The 17035-nt window shown below is 44.4% G+C and overlaps 1 protein-coding gene across 1 annotated transcript in view; it reads left to right on the forward strand.

The window, feature by feature from the left end:
• Positions 1–858: 858 nt before the first annotated feature.
• Positions 859–17035, forward strand: part of ABCA1 (ATP binding cassette subfamily A member 1) — a 94975-nt gene continuing 78798 nt past the window's right edge. The window contains exon 1 of the mRNA XM_076362460.1: positions 859–996. The gene's annotated coding sequence lies outside the window, so the exon portion shown is untranslated. The remainder of the gene's footprint in view (positions 997–17035) is intronic.

Below are 17035 nucleotides of genomic sequence, written 5' to 3' on the forward strand. Positions count from 1 at the left end.
TTGTGAATGGTTGTCAATTTTTCCAAGAACTGACGCAACTGAATTCATCCTTATCTATGGGCAAGTATCAGAGTGTTAGCTTTCACAGTTCCTTGCCTTTTCCTTACCGTAAGTGACATGGAGGACAAATTCTGGTCCTGTTGACGTTGGTTATTATTAATTGATTCCTGGCAGGCCAGCGCTCTTGGTACGCTCTGTAGCCGGACAGCTGAGGATGTACCTGTGCCCAGCTTGCACCGGCTCAACTCCGAAGACGCGGGGAGCCGAGCAGGCGCGGAGCTGACGGCGGTGGGAGCAGGGTGACCTCGCAGGTACCCACTGCCCGCGTCTCTCCTCTTTCTGCCCACGGTCCTCAGGAAGGGCCGGCCGGGGGGGCAGGCGTGGGAGCCAGACGCGAGGGGCTGGGATGCTCCTCACGCACCTGGGAGCGCGGAGTTTCGCAAAAAGCAAGGCAGCAAGCCCACCCCACCCGGATCCCGCCGTGGCGGGGCCGCGGCGGACGTACCCAGCCACGCAGTTTGTTTTTGGCTGCAATGTGCACGCCCACATGCAAATCACCGCGTCCCCGCCCCCCCCCCCCCCCCCCCCCCTTTAGCAGCCGCTGCGGGGGGGAAGGAAAAAAAAAGGGGGGAAAAGAGAAAAGGAGAGGGGAAAAAGAAGAAGGGAAAGAGGAAAAAGAAAAGAGAAAGAGGAGAGAGGACACCAGAGGGAAGGGGAAAAGCAGGCTCCTGGGCGGCCCCGGCCGTGGAAGGGGCGGGCGCCCCCGCCGCAGGCAGCTCCGCGCCGCCCTATAAGAGGCACTGCGGGGCGCGGGCGGCCGGCAGCGGGAGCGGGGCCGGCGCTGGGAGCGGAGAGGGGAGCGGGAAGCGGGAGCCGGGCGCGCGGAGCGGAGGCGGTGGCTCGGCTCGGCTCGGCTCGGCTCGGTTCGGTTCGGTTCGGCTTGGCGCGGCTGGGCTTGACTCCCCGCGGGACCGACGGCGGCTGCCGGCCGGGGAGGTAGGCGGCGGCGGGGAGGACGCGCCGCGGACAGCTGTCGGGGGAGGCTTCCCCGCTTGTCCCCGGTCCGCCCGGAGCAGGCGGCATAAAGCGAGAGGAAAAAAGCAAATAAGTGGGTTTTTTTTGTTTTGCTTTGGCTTTGTTTTCCGGCGTGGTGCCGCTCGCTGTGCCCAGCGTGTCAGGAGCGCTGCCCGGAGGACGGCTTGCTGGGTAGCGGGGGATCGGGAAGGGTCTAATAGTGGGGCTTTTTTGGTGTGTGCTTATTTTTTTTATAATTACTTTATTTTAGCTTATCCTGAGCGAGGCGACTCTGACTTGGCAGCGCTCGCGTAGGGTGGCTCACCTTACCGCCGCCTCTTCCAGCCCTGGTGGGTGCTAGAAGATAACGGGAGGGCTTTCATCCCCCTCCCTCCTACGTGAACACGACGAAGTCGTGGGGGGAGAGGGAAGGGCCTTGGGATGAGGGGGAGTGTAAAAACAAAAGATCGGTCCGGCCGCTTTTGTGATGGGCAGGAGGTTCAGTTGCATGCAACAAATCTTGCTTCTGCGTGCCCGACTGTTGTTAAGTCTGGACTGCTACATTACGACCTATCATCAGCCTGTTAGAAAATACTGCTGCTTAGTTCTGGAGGTGCACAACTGCCCAAATGCTTAAAATGTATTAGGAAAGGTGCTCCAATTCTAAATTAAAAGTTCATATTAAACAGTATTTTTGCCTGTTTTAAACATAAACCGGTAGTGCCCCCTTTCCCCCAGCTGTTGGCCTTGGAGATTTTAAGGTTGTACAAATAACTTACTTGGAGGATCAAAGTTCATCTCTAGTGTGTTGGAATAGACCTTATTGAAGCCAGAGGGATGTAAATGTGTGCTAAACTGAAGCCTAAAGAGCAGTTGGACCTTGTTGAAAATTATTGATCTGGATTAACGCATTAAAATTCGGTTTGGAGGTGCCTTTGAAAATGAGTTGGTGCTCGTACTGCAGAGAACAGTTATGTCTTGGGGATGTTCCATTAACAACAGATGGCCAAGCTTGCCGTCGAAAGGCTTTTGTAATGGAGCAGTCTTGCTCAGTTTTGAAAGGGGGTCATAGTAGTAAACGTTCAGTGCAGATGCTTTTTGTGCTTGGCCCTTGTGGCACAGCTTGCCTCCCTAACAAGTGGGAGTGGCAACGTGTGCTGAGACTTTCCCGTAACACACATCGGTGTGTGATTCTGTGATGCTCCTGTAGGCTATTAAGCTGAATGTGCACTACCTGGGACTCGGCAGCGTGTTACTGATGTAACAGATACAAATGCTGTTGGTGGGTCTTCATAATTCATTGTGCAAATTTGAATTTTAATTTATGTAGGAGTGGTATGATACAGTCTGTATCTGGTATGGCCTGGACGAGTAAGGGCATGAGTCTGATGCCTTTACTCGTGACATGGAGCACCTTGTTTCTCATGTAATCATAATTTGGTAGGGCTGATTATGGTAAGAATTAGAAATCAACTGAACAAAGTGTGGATAAAAGTTTGGTAGCGTGGAACACGAGCTGTATGGTAGAATTCGTTGAACTTTTTCAGTTGAGAATGCGTCGCTTTAAAAAATTGATGCTTTTTTATGCTCACTATAGGTGTTCTGAGGAGATACCTGCTGGCCTCGGGGTTGCAAGAGATCATAATTGCTGTCATCTGGGGTCAGAGTGTAGTAATCAAGCAGCTAGCCCCCACCATTCACAATAACTTTCCCCTGATAAGTTGCTGCTGCAGTACACTTAGCCATATGATATTAGTGTGAAACAAACACCTCGGGTGCAGCTATATGTAAGATTTTGGCATTTGCAGGAGTCATGGTAATCTTTTGGATATCAATTCCAAATTTCCGCTGAATACAGCTGCACAGCAGTGCAAGCAGGTATGTTGAAAGTTTCTTAATGGTCTCTTCACCCAGTGAGATTGAGGCACATTTATAAATCAGTTTGCCACAGGCAGCTGCTGGCAAACCTTTTTTGTAATGCTAAATTTGTTCTCAAAAACAAGTGTAGCTCAGTGCTATTGGTGTGAGCAGACTTGGTCTGGCACCAGATTCGACATCTAGCATCCCAGTGTAGATAAGAGCGGCTCCCAGTGAAATGCTGAAATACAGAAGATGAAATGCCATGAGCTTAAAAAAAGGTCAGTAAAATTATTTTGGCCTTTCTTCCAGGAGTAGCCTTTTCTCTAGCATTCCTTAGGCTGAACTTCCCCCTGACTGTGCAAAGGTAAAACAGTATGCTGTGATTCAGGAATAAGCCTCAGTGACTTGAGGAAAGCGGCTGGGGACCTTCTATGCAGATTCTGGGCTGGAGCATTCTCATGTGTTAATCAAGTGTAGTATACACAATTCAGAAAGCAAGTCTTCCCTTGCCTTTATCTCTGCAAGCCTGTTGTCTCACCAGTGAGTTCGCCTGGCAGAGTTAGACCCACAAAGACAGAGCAGGAGGAGGATGGGTACTGAACTCGTCCATCTGTGGCCAGACGTGATCAGCTGTGCTAGTGTTTATCACATGCGTTGCACCATGCAGGCACAATATTTCTTGGGGTGTGGTTTCTTCAGAACTTTAATCCAGAATAATTGAAGGCTGCTAGTGAGCTAGTAATGGACCTTCTTCATTTTCCCCCGAGCACCTGTTCTCTTTTCTCTCCCTGTCTGTTTCATCCTCCATGCTGGCACTGGACTTCACCAACCCGGGGTGAGTAATTGAGAACAAACTCTCTACTTTCTGCTTGGTGATTTTTTGGTTGTGGTTTTTTTTTTTTTCAGCATCCTGTGTTCAGAGTCTTCTCATGGCTTTGTGAGCACTGGTGCCAGCACAAAGATGATGACAGGAGCGGAGCAGAAAGGGAACCAGACTAGCACTTTGTTTAAGTAACCTCAGAGCAAGCACCCTTGGTGTTTATATAGGTTTCCTAGGCTGGGCAACACACCAAATCCTGAAATAAGTCCAGAGGCCATGGCTGACCAAACACCAGCGTGTTTCTATTAGGCTGGTTATTCTTGACGACTCCTGCTTGTGAGAGGGGCTAGAGTCAGGACCTACTGTTTAGTAAAACATATTTTATATGTATGACATTTTCCATGTTCATCTGAGGCAGCTAGGGATTCTACCCACTTTCTCCAGGTCTGACATGGTAGAAATCAGCACTCTCTGAGATTGTCTGATACTTACGCTGGCTGAGGATTTTAATCCTGAATGCTTGAAAGTTTTCTGTGTAGTTACCAAGCATGCACATCTGTAGTTACTGATATTAAGTGTATATATATAGTATATCTATTGAGTATAGACTAAAAACACCATGGTAAGACTCTATTTGTAGTGTTCAAAAGATGATCACCACAAAAAAGTTAAAATATTTCATATTCTGTAGCTACATGTTTTGTATTTCTATTGGTCGTGTAAAAGTCACATAGAGCAACTCAGAAGAATTACCATGATTTGAACTACTGACTGGAGTACCCTGTTCTCCATTGTTTTCGTCTCTTTCTTTCATCTGTTTCTTTAAAATAGGTGGCAGCAAAGCTAGCCCTGTCTTTTTTAGCATTTGTCGTTGGGGGGGGAAAAAGCATGTGAGCTTGCCTCAAGGACAGAGCGAGACAGAGTAGGATGGAAAACTGTTGATGCAGCTTTCCTGACACAACAGGCTAACACTGTAGGAAAAATGGGAGCATTCAGATCTTTATTCGTTGGGTTATTAGTGAAAAAACTCAATCATAGATTATAAAAATGCACATCAGTTTGAATGGCGTAAATATGTACATACAAGCTGACCTTTTTCCTCTTCTGATATTTTCTGGAGGAGTGTTGCTTAGCAGAGCTCTAGCTAATGCAACGAGATCGGTTTGTGTTATGCTAACTTTTAAGGAACAATTGGTATTAGACAGAAAAAGGAGAGCAAAAGAGCCTTTCCAAGACTGTTCTGGTTTGGGCTAGATAGCAAGGTCATTCTCTGGGAAAGAACAAACAAAGTTAGAGCCTCTGACCACACAGTTCAGAGATCGTTCTGGCGGTCTGGTTTCCTTTTTAGCAAATAGCAGGCAGGGCTGTGTGGAAGACAGAGGTGGCCAAAACCTGTTACCACCCTACTTGCTTGGTTCCCTGAAACAATCTGCAGTTTTACTAGCCCATTTCCAAGTGAATGGTTGTTACTGGGAGCAGGCAAGCAAACCGTGCAGGCAATATTCATTCTTGGTTGTTAGCTTAGTAAAACCCAAAATTAAGCCATGTGGAAGGTCTCAGAGCAGCAGCAGTGGTGGTGTAGGTGACAAGAGCAGGACTAGGGACCAGGAGAACCTGGTTCCCAGCACCTGTGCCCATCTCCTTGTGATGACTTGCCCCCGTTTCCTCATATCTGCTTTCACCATTGTTGTAACAATGACATGACAAAAATTTATACTCTTCATGGTAGAAGTGAAAGTGTATGTTTTCCCACCTGCAGCAGGTAATGCATCTTTTTAAAGACTGTAGGCTGTGTTGCTAGTGTCAGCAACCTGGGTTTAAGTCCCAGGTTTTCAGATGTAGCGTCTGCTTTTCCAGGTGAATTTTTGTGCCTTTAAAAGAAACAAGCAAATTATTATACATGTTCTTTTGTCTGAGAGCTGTATTCATGGGGAATATATTGATATTCTAGGGATCTATTGATGGCTGTTTTCCTCTTCCCCATATTGTAATTATGCTCCCTTAGCAAGAGTTTGGCTGTGGCTGCTGATAAAAGCAGAGTTAGGACTAAATTTGAATGGATTACAAACCCAAAACTCTCCTCATCTGAACAATAAAGCAGCACCAACTTTTTCCAAGTGCAGAGACGCACGGACATTTCATTCTGGTAGCAGTATAGGAGTCAAAGTTCAAAATCTAGTCCTCCCCTAAATGTTCGTATTTAATAAACTAAATTGACCCTGCATTTGTATTTTGGTCTATTTGTGTTTTTTTATCTAATTTCTTTGTTTTAAAGTATTTTAGATATTTTAATTATTCTTTACCCTCTTAAATCAGAGTAGCAATTCTTACTGCTTTGTTTCCCAGCTCTCTCAAACCTATATTTAAATATTCATCCTAAAGTAAGTAGTAGGAGTTTTTCTACTGTCTTTGGAGAGATCTGGACTTGCTTCCTTCTTCTAGCAAACTGATACCATCACCTGTATACCATCTGTTTTCAGATTTCTTCAGATCTTATTTTTCCAGGTTATTTTTTTGTTCTCCTGATTGCCATGTCTTCCAGAGCTTCATTCCCAGTTCTTGTGACATACATTTATTATTCCACACCACTACATCTTTCTTCTCAACTGTGTTCATATATAAAACCAGACATAATTGCAGTCAACTGGATTGTCTGTGGGAGTCTGCTTTGACTCCAGTGGGACTTTCTCATCACCATTAAGGATATCCTAAGCTCAACAAAAAATTATGTTTTGGATCCTATATCCATTAAAAACTTGCAAAACTTTTGTTTACTTTTATCTCTTGCAAGCTTACTGCTTTTCCTTTCGGCATTTCATGCCACTTCTGTGCTTACCTGAAGTGTTTTCTGTTCCGAGTCATTTGGTTGAAATTGAGCAGACCACAGCTCTTCACCTCCATGCTTGGTCCCTTGAAACTATTGGAGCAGACTAACGGGGCTCTGTCCTGAATCCTTCTGCATCATGAGGTATATCTTAGGACATGAACAAATTCTGTCGTCCTTCTCTTAGATCTGTCTGTGCATGGTGTTAAAATCTGTGAACTGTCATGCTGACCCTAAGGATTGAAGCTTCAGCAGCGGGTGTATGGGTTGTACAGCTGGAGCGAGAGAATATAAAGTGTGTGGAACAACCATTTCCTCTGTGGATCAGGCAAAACGGAGAGGATTGGCACATGCTTTCTGGCAGTGCTCCCAGCTAGCTGCCCTGTACCACACCTGCCACAGCAGGCACCTTCCTTCTTACCATGTGTGCCAATTATTTTCATATTCTTCTATGAATAACTTTAGAGATAAGTGGTTATTGAACTCTGTATTGGTTGCCAAGATTTATCAGAAATTGATTCCTCTTCATAGCTGACACTCATTGCTTTCAAAAGTACTCGGACATCTGTTTATCACTTTAGTGAATGACTAGCTTCCAAATCTGTACAGTTAGATGGTAGCCATGTGGGAGCTGAGGTCTTGTTGTGGCCCTGTCTGTTGTAGGCTTTTAAGGATCAAACTCTGCTCAAGCTGACAATGGCTGATAAATACTGCCTTTGCCAGTTTATTGCTTTTTTCGACAATGTCATTTCCTTTCATTGTGCTAGAGGCTTTTTCTCGGCTGTTTTTTTTCTGCGTAGTTCAGGGATATTTCTGTTTCCTCTGCTGTTACTTATACCTATGCCACAGATACCAGTACAGTTGTGTAGATATCAAGCTTAACAGGCAGCTTATTCTTTATGCCAGTGAATCTCAAAGGCACCACTGGGATGTTTTGTACAGTATAAGCCATGTTGTGTTCTGCTCTGTTACTGAACACACGTGCTGGTTTATGGTATGATGGTCCCAAATGGCAAAGATGAAGAGGAAAATAACAGTAAAGTTTCTTTTGATGTTACAGGGCAGGTATACACCTCAAAGTGCAGTTTGATCTTGTACTGGGCACAGTTTGTGTCCTTGTCTTCTCCCAAGATGATGAGCAAGTTACAAAAACAAGAGGTAGGAGAAGACTTTCCTTTCCCAAAAAAATCCTTATGAATGTGATGGCAAAGCTGCAAGGCTTGGTAACTTCGCTCAATAGAAGATACAAGCATGCCAGTGATGCTCCAGCCACTATGCAGTAGGATTGTGGAGCACCTGTCAGCGTTACACTTCGTTAAACCACATCTATGCCTGCTTTGTCTAAAGTGATTCAATGACCAGGATGTGCTGTGGAAGGGGTGGTGGTCAAAAGTGTTTCTGTCTTAACGCCCTCTGGGCTTGTGGACTTCTTTTCCTAAAAGTTGATGAGGCTGATGGCTTTCTTGCGGGAGCCCTATCTTCCTTCTCCTCCTTGAGGTTGCTGCCAAGCAGAAAAGTACCTTTTGCAATGTGAAATGCTTCACCCTTTTTCCTAGTTGCAAAGATAACGTCCTTAAACAGGATGCTTCATCAGCTAGAAAAAGTGACTGAGGCTGTGTAACACAGCTTTTTGCAGACTGTACTGGTGATACTATAGTTGCTCAGAGATCAAAGCTTAATGGCATGAATTGAGCTCAAATGTCGCAATTACTATTTTAGCAGGATGTTCTATTATTTCTAGATTCCACTAGAGAAGACCTCATTCTCTGAGAGACAAAAAAAAAAAAATCTGCTAATATGGACTATGGATTTTTGGACATTGGCCGTGATAAAGCAAATCAGCTTTTGTGTTTGTTTTTGCCAGAGAATGGACTAGATTCTGGCTTTTTTTTCTGTATGGGGAAAGTAGGGGACGTTCAGTGTAATCTTGAAAGTTGAAATGGTTCACGTATTTCACAACCTTCCAGTGGAAGCTGGTTTTTTTTTTTTTTTTTTTGTAAAATAGATGACTACATTTCATCTTGAGTGTTATACTTTAAGCAATTCCTCTTGCCTAAGTGCATGCAAGAGTCTCTTGCATGTGCTTTTCTTTGGGTCAGTCCAGCTGTGGTGCATGCAAGCTTGACATCTTCCATTCCATTGGAGCTGTGCTTGTTTTCAGCAATGAGCCTTTCGAGCATGCTAGAAGTAATGAGAACCAGTTGTTGTGGTCATTCTGGTAGGCAGACATTGCTCCCCTGTGACCTGGGACAGGTTTTCAAAACAGCTTGGCATATTGTGTCACAAGGGAAGTTTATAAAACACCAGCCATTTCTGAAAACGTGGTTTTGTGTAAATGTCTAAGGAGGCACTGAGGACTTTGGAAAATGCAGTCCAATTTGTATTACGGAGTACTTTGTAAGCTAGCACTTGACTCTTTGGAAAACTGTCCCCTGTGGTTTATTTCTGATTGGTAGGGGTGGGCCCACCTGTGGCCCAGAAATACATCTTAGGAGTTTGGCTTTGACAGAAGAGGGGAAGACAGATACTCTGAGGAGTTCAGGGCTAGGGATTTCAGTGCTCATTATGTTAATTCTGGGCCAGGTCTTTCAAAATGATCTTCTGCTCAGCTGTTAATAGTGGAGCATTCAGAAAGGCTCAGCACATAATGTACTGACTTTTGAAAAATCCATTTGCTCAGTCCTAGTGCCAAGGCTAAATACCTTTAGAAACCCTTTGCCATTTTGCCTGAATAGTTGGGAAGCCAGATTTCTGCCCCTAACGTGACATTGTATTAGTTCCAACTCTTGCCGGAGCAAGATCCAGGCTCCCTTCTCTGTGTAGTACCTAGTGCAGTAAGCAAAACGTAGTATTTGGCTCGGGTTATGTCATTAGTTGTTTTAATAGCAGCAGTTAAAGCAGGTAGTGAATAGGTATTTTATTGTCAGCCTGTGCTAAAAGGAGGGGTTCTTTTCCACTGTTTGTCTCCAATCTTCAGTGAGGTTGGCTCCCCTTAGATCACAAAGGGAAGTCATTTATTCAGTGTTTTGTAGCTGTGCGCATGCTGCCTTAAGGATCCTGTGGACAAGTGAGATGTTCGGTGTCTCAGTTTTGTCTGGACCAGAGGTGGCATGTTGCTAGAGGGATTCCATGAGACTGTTTCATCAGCTTCCTGATGTTTTGGCACTATCCTTTAATACTAGTTTTGCAAAATTCAGCATGCTCCTCAAGGAGGGAAAATGAGTTAAAGTGGTTGTGGATTAACATGAAGGTGGATCTTAAAGTGTGCCTGTCATACAAATCATTGTTATTTAGAGGGCAGATGGATGGCCATGTTGAAAGCAATGTACTAGTTGCTTTCACTATTAGTAAGCACTGAAGAACAAGGCCAGAACCTGTTTACTACCTAACCTAAGGCCAGGTAGTCAATGTGCGTAAAGTGATGTAAACTAGTAGAGGATCTTGCCAAGAATTGCCACCCAAATATTGTTGCTTGTGGTCCTAATTAAATTCTTGCCTGCTGATCCAGAAGCTCTCCAATCACACTGTTAACAAGAGTCGGCGTAAACCCTGTGATGTGACCTGGGTGATTCTGAAGAGGAAAGCACTTCTCACTGAATGACTTTTTGGATGGAATAGGAAACTTGGTGTCCGATACTCATTTGGCAAATGGGAGAGAAATGTCCTCTGTGGGGAGGTTATGAAAGACTTGCTTTTAGTGTCTGTGTGTCTCCACTGATAACGATCCTGTGTCCCAGGCAGCAGGCTGTAGGTTCAAAGCTCACACCTCCACTGCTGATCATGCATTGCTTGTGATTGCTACAGAGTCCAGCAGGGCTTAAACCAGGAGACAGACGTGTGGGATCTGGTAGTTATATTCTCCTCTCTGCTTTTGCTTTGCTTGTGGCCTCAGGTGAGTTGCTTGAACTCTCTGTGCTGCTAACACCTTTTGTGGCACCTTTTTGTAACTTAGTTCAGGCTCTTCGGGTTAAAAGATTACTTTAAAAGAGCAATACTGTTATTCCTATAGAATTATTATTGTTTGGGTGGCAGTTTCCCCTCTTTCCTAGAGCTCCAGTAGATGTCATAAGTTTTTTGACTTCTTGAAAGTTTTAGAAGCAAATCTGGCATTCCCATCTCTGTGGGTTTTGCAAGCTTTGTATGAGTTGTTTTGATCACAGAATGGACATTACTTCTGATTCTTTATGCACTGGCTGTTTCTGCTTGAGGATATTGTCTCCAATTAGACTTCTAGCAGCAGGATAAAAAAACTGCTTGTGTTTGTCCACAGCTGCTCTTTGTCTAGCCTAATTCAACAGAATTGAGATTAATGCTGTTTTTCTTCCTCCTTTAGTCTCATTTGAAGTTGCATAGATGCAAGGTGCTCTTTGCTTTCTGGGAATTGTGGAAGTTATGGTGAATGTGTCTTCCAAATACTTGTGCCTTGAGAGCTTCTTATGGCCTTGCACAGTCATAAGTTGTACAAAATGGATGCAGTTGTTTAAGTCTCTTGGTTGTAGCTACTATGCTGGAAGAAGTGAAATCCTGGTGCTCTGCAGAGAAGTGACCAAGATGCTAGACCTTGATTTGGGAGATATGGATTTAATTCTGGACTCGTGGCTTAATCTGCACCTCTGCTACCCAAATGCCCATCCAGACCACTAGTTCTCTGATGCTTTGTCTTGTTTGAGTCAAAATGTCAGTTCATGAGGCAGGCACTTCTGTCCTGCCTTGGTGTTCGCAGCCCTCGTGAACTGGGACTGCTCTCAACTGATGGCATATGGATCACTGGGGGACTTTGGCCTTGGATCTAGGCTTTGCAGAGTTGACATTGCTCATGATATTCCTTGCTCCACAAAATGCAGCCTGACACTGCCTAAAGGAAATGAAATGTTAAGACATTTCTCAGTGTTCCCAAAGAGGACTGTGTTTCTGCTGAAATCTGGTGTTTGTGCTTTAGTTGCCTCTTTTCTTCCAAAGTGGGTCTCGTTTGACTGGATACATATATAGGCAAAAGCTATTGGAGTTAAGCAGGTGTACAACTTTTTGTCTGAGGTAGAAAGCATAAAGTGCTAAACCATGTCTGCTCGTGGGAGAGGAACAGCACTGGCTCTAGTAGTTCAAGCCTGTGCTGTGTCCAGCAAATAATGCCTTTTTTCCCCTCATAAGGGCATCATCTCTAGATATTAGATTGGTACTCTCCATAGCTGCTTGGTCTGTGGAGAGCTGCTAGTGGTGGTAGCTTTTGTGATGTGGAAAATCTGCCTGAGATAACGGCACAGAGGCTGCTAACTGATTTAATGGAAGCCACTGAACCTTCATCAACTAGTAAAAGCTTTTAGCTCTGCTGACCAGGACTGGGTTTAAGTCATTGCTGGAGACATAAAGGGTCTATAGCCTCTTGCCAGAATCCTGAAATGTTCCAGTCTCATAAGGTTTGATAAGTTCGCTTTGTTCCCTGACTAAATAGTGATTTCTTCTCTAGGGGAAAGGTCTTTCGCCCCCAAAAGAAAGCAAACAGCTGCATTGTTTGCAGAAAGCTGCTTTTGAAGGCTGTTTTATGTTTACTTAGTACAGACACCAGGCATGGGGGTGGGGAATTGATTCTCTGCCACTTGAGCTTTTTTCCTCTTTAAATCTACAGCTGTAAAAATACATTGCTTTGTATTTAAGATGGATTAGGTCTGGAGACTCTATGGTTGGCATACCAGCTAATGGACTTTTCAACAGCCATTCTACTTCCAAGTAGTGGGTAGCACTGATCTAGAAGGAATGGGTTGGTCGAAGTATGTGTTTCACTGTCAGCGTTTTCAGAGGTTGCTCTGTAGCCTAACTTTCTCTTAAGAGTAATTTTCTGAATTGCACACTGAGATGGAATTGCAGCCCTGCAATTGAGGCCGTGCAGGGTTTCTGCAGCGGGGGGAGAAATGTCACGTGCAGGGAGTCTTCTGCTAAGGCAGGCCATGGGACAAGCGTGTGGACCCTATGCTTTAATTGTGCTGGTGGGTGTTGTGGCGGCTGGTCTGGGTGAGCAGAGAAGGTCCTGACCTGGTGTTAGAACTTTGCTAAGAGCAAAGTGGGAGCCCCAGGCCGGATCAGAAGGTAGGTGCAGATTGCTTTGCACCTCCTGCCCATCCTCTGATGTCCACTGATTCTGCAGGCTAAACAAGCTCTTTTGTAATTGTAAGGGTAAGCTTTTCCCTAGGAAGAGACTTGGGGGAAACTCTATCAGAAGATCTGGGGAAGTATTCGGATGTCTTTTACTTGATCCCTCCTGTGTGTTTTTTGTCGGGAATTGGGAAAACTTGAGAAACCTGACAAATAGCCTGTTAAGTGTGCACAAGTCTGAGTGGCATGTTGGTAGAGCATGCAGGGACCTCTGTATACTGGATCCCCACCATTTATTTGCTGGCTAAATACAAAATGGCTTCTTAATCCTTACTTTTCCTTCGCTGGCTGGTTAACTGGATGCTTGTTGCTGTATCTACATGTTGCATAGAGCATATGCCTGGATTCAGGATGTTATTCCAAATGTGCATTACTGTTTCAATTATCAGACAGCCCCTTCTGATGATACCTGTTTACTTGTGGTAAGGTGGCAGTTCGAGTTTGCACCTGAGTTACTAGACAGCTGCCAGGTATACCATGAAGTTGTAGGCAATTTGAATCTCCCCTGGTGTGTTCCACGTAGTCTAAGTTTTGCAGTTGTGTTGTAAATGTTGGTGAAGAGGTGGAGAAATGCTGAAGCAGAGGTAGACAAAAATAGATTTCTGGGTGATGAAGAGAAGTAAGCCTGATGTCTCTAGGCTTAAAATTGCTGTATATTGGTATCTACCTTTGCTGGAAAACTTGCAGTGTTAACACAATGAAAAAATTGGATGTCTTACACAAAGACCTCTCCACAACTAAGTTGCAATATTTGTTGCAGTTGAGGGAATTCTTCCTACTTTCATGAAGTGCTTTATAAAAGCGGGAGATTGGACCTGTCCTTTTAAAGTGCAGTATTGGCAGGTATAAATCCCCATTCTCTTCAGCAGAGCTGTGGTACTTTGCATCACAGAAAACTTACGCGATGGTGATAATTCACACAGCTTTTCTTATTCTAGACAGAAACAGTACTGTTGCTTTAGACAGTTCTGGGTAAGTGTCAGGAGTGATACCTACTGTTGCCTCAAAATTTTACTTAGGTGAGACACAAAAACCTGCATTGGAAACTAGCTGGTATTTGTGTGTTTTGGCACTGCAGTGCTCAATGGCAAGTTGGATTTCCCAGCCATGTTGAACTTACCAGACTAGTCTGAAGTGGAGATAGAGATGGACTTCAACTCCAACTGAGCTGGGAGTGTTTGGTCTATCAGTTTTCTGCATCTCTGGCTTACAATTCTTGCCTATTGTCAGCTGGAAGAACATCTGAAAGGGTGCTAACCCATTTTCCTCTGAGATTCTTAGTTTGCAGAGCATTTTCTGATGCATTAGTAATTCAAGTGGACCTAGTTAACTTGTATCAGCAGTGAACCAAATATGTCAGCCTCTGTGGATCAAAATCAGACAGCTGTAGGCATCAACAAACCTGTATTACCCAGTCTGTAACAGATACTGGGGCAGAGTATGTCTTTGAAGCTGTCGCCCCAGCATGACTGGAAGAACTGGGCACACTTCACGTTCAGGTTTCGTGCTCTTGGTGATTAGTCCAGTGTTAGACCCTGTCCTCTAGTTTAATGTAGGGACTTAGCTGGTAGTGCCTACATCTGGGCCAGGTTTTCCAGTCTTCAGGTACAGTCCTTAGAAATCAATATTTTTGCTTCATTTGAAACTTGTATCCAGGCAAACTGGCCTTATTTGAAGGCCAGAACGTTTGCTTTGCTTCCAGTAAAGTTTAGCTGAACTCCAGAGAGCTGGAGTCCAAGCAGATGGCCACAGCTGAGTCTTCCTGGCTGCACAGGCTTCTGCTGATCAGCTGAAATGTGTTAAATGAGCAAATACGTGCCCTTATCTCACTACAGTTTGCTACTGCAATGGGAACCCTACAACCTCTATAAAGCAGTATTTCTGTGTTCCGGATCCTGCAGACTGACTGCAGTTGCGAGGGACCAGTGTCTGGATTTTCATTGACATGGGTTAAACCAGCTACTCCGTGATTAGCTCAAACATCCCACAGACTGCTTCAAGCTTTGTTCTGCCTCCGTGCAGGGTATTAAGGCACAGGACAGGAGTTGGGTATATTTCCACTGAGAATGCCAAAGGTCTCTTTGGCTCTCCCTGGGATCCTTCTTGCACTCCTCCTGTGGCACTTTATACTCATGGATTCTGGCGTTCAGCTGTAATTGCTGGAAAGCATTGGAAGGAAGTTCATTGCAGAGAGTTGACAGTATTGTAGAGGGGAGAGTATGGAGTGGGTACTCTGAATACCCTTCTGAAGATAAAATACGTTGCATAACTACCAGTGATTGTAGAAGGTTGTGCAGTCCCTTCCTGTCCTCTACTTCTGTACGCCGAACTTTGGCCAGTGGCTGCAGGATTGGACTCAGGCCAGAAAGGCTTGTGTTTTGTGGCATGCTGGAGAGCACAGCAAAGCAAATTGAGGTCTATGACCCACAGACCAGTATCCTTGTGGAAAAAAGCTTGGAAAGAGCAATTCCCCTAGTGTTCTGTGAAAGATTTTTGCACCAAGTTAGTGGTCACGGAGCGCCTGTGCACTACGTGAGTAGCAATCCAGGTTGCTCAGTAGGGCGAGTAAAAGCATTGTTGCCAAATCCCCTGAATCCTGAGCAGAAATGAGTTAGTGGAGGGGGTACAAAGGAGGGGTGATAATATTCCCTACTTAGTTTTGTCTCTGGATTACATGTTAATTGCAGCTTTAAATATGTAATACTGACATGCAAAGGAGGTGCTGCAAAGCCCCCCCGTATCCAAGCCTGTAGGCAAAGGTGTGCTTTGGGTCCATGAGCATGCATGCATAGTCCTCAGCAGTCAGGGTTTGTCCTCTGAGATTGTCCATGAAGGGCAGTTTTCTTCCCTGTTGTGGATGCGCTATTAGCCTGCCAAGTGCCTCACTCTGAGTGTGTCTGGGAATTCACTATCTACCAGTCAGATTTGCGTGCAGCTGGAATGTGTTAGTGTCAGGGTGTTCCAACCAGCAGGAAGCACTGGGCAGGGGAGGAAGGCTCTCCTGTTAGATCAGTTGGGCATCCCTCTGAAAGAGCATCTGTAGAGGCCATGTCAGTGAATTACAGCAGTACCTAGCAGAAGTTAATGAGCCCATGCTGACTGTACACTCAGCTGCCTGCATGCTGACACGAGGTTCAATTTGTAGGGTACTGTAGGCGTTTTTTATTGTTCTTTGCTCCCCTGTACTGGCATTAAGAAGCACTGTTGTCCTGTTGTGATACTACAGTGTAATTATCTGTAGAACTCAGTGTAATGGGTTTAATTGTTTTTGTTAGTCATCTTAGGGACATTTTTTTTGTAACACAGACCTATATTATTAGAGACAAGTTTTTAATCTGCAAGTCATTGTAATAATGGAATTTACTTTTGGATGAGACTTAAAGGCCACAAGTGTTCATTAACTCAAAGCTCACAGCCAGAATTGCCAATTATCATCTAGTCTTACTCCTGTGTAGGACTGGTCAGAGCATTTCCTGAGGAAGTCTTATGTTCTGAACACATTTATGGATTTTTGGGAACGTTTTCAATGCAGTTTGCAATCAGGCATGCAACTCTGAATCATAGGGCTAGGGTACTGGTATGTGGGACGCTAGAATCAAAAGCATGTGTGTTTAACAGATGTTGGAGGGAATGGTTCTCTCACTGTGTTTGAATTGGCTGCTAGCTGTCCTCTTAACACTGAGCCTGTCAACAGAGTGTGTTCAAGTACATAAATCAGAATTAATCTGATGTGGATTAACTAAATTCCTGTGTGGATGCTTACTCAGAATGAAACTACTCTTAATCTGAAGTGGCCTTAGACTCAAATTAAGCTATGCCAAATTAATTCTGGAAAAAAGGTTTAATGAAGTTTAACTAATATACTGTAAGCTCACCTTTCCATATGATTGAGTCTTCCTGGAAGTCTGTGTGTAGCCAAGCCTATATCATGCTATTATTAATAGCCACCAAAGAGATGAATGTATTTTTTAACCCTTTATACTTTCTCATACTTGCACAAGGTGCATACTGAATGCATCCAATTCACAGTAGTGTTGGAGGCCAGGTGGTTGCAAGACCTGAACACTGACTCAACAGCAATTTTCCATTCACTTTATCCAAATATGAATGGCTGCAGGGTCATTCTTAGTCACTTACCTTCAAGGAAATGGATGTTTCTCCCTTGCCTGTTAAGTGCATAGCATTTTCTTTTACAAGTGGTGGTGTTGACTGGACTTCAAAACAAAGGCTTTCCTAATTTGGCAGCAGGCTTTTTACCCATTATAAAAGTAAATATGAAAATAAACTTTTTTTTTAAAAAAAAAAAAAAAGGTTGAATTACATGTTTCGGTCTTATTCAGAGGGGTCTCTAAATCAGCTTTCAAAGCCTA

The sequence above is a fragment of the Aptenodytes patagonicus genome, chromosome Z (assembly GCF_965638725.1).
Source record: "Aptenodytes patagonicus chromosome Z, bAptPat1.pri.cur, whole genome shotgun sequence".
Classification (NCBI taxonomy): domain Eukaryota; kingdom Metazoa; phylum Chordata; class Aves; order Sphenisciformes; family Spheniscidae; genus Aptenodytes; species Aptenodytes patagonicus.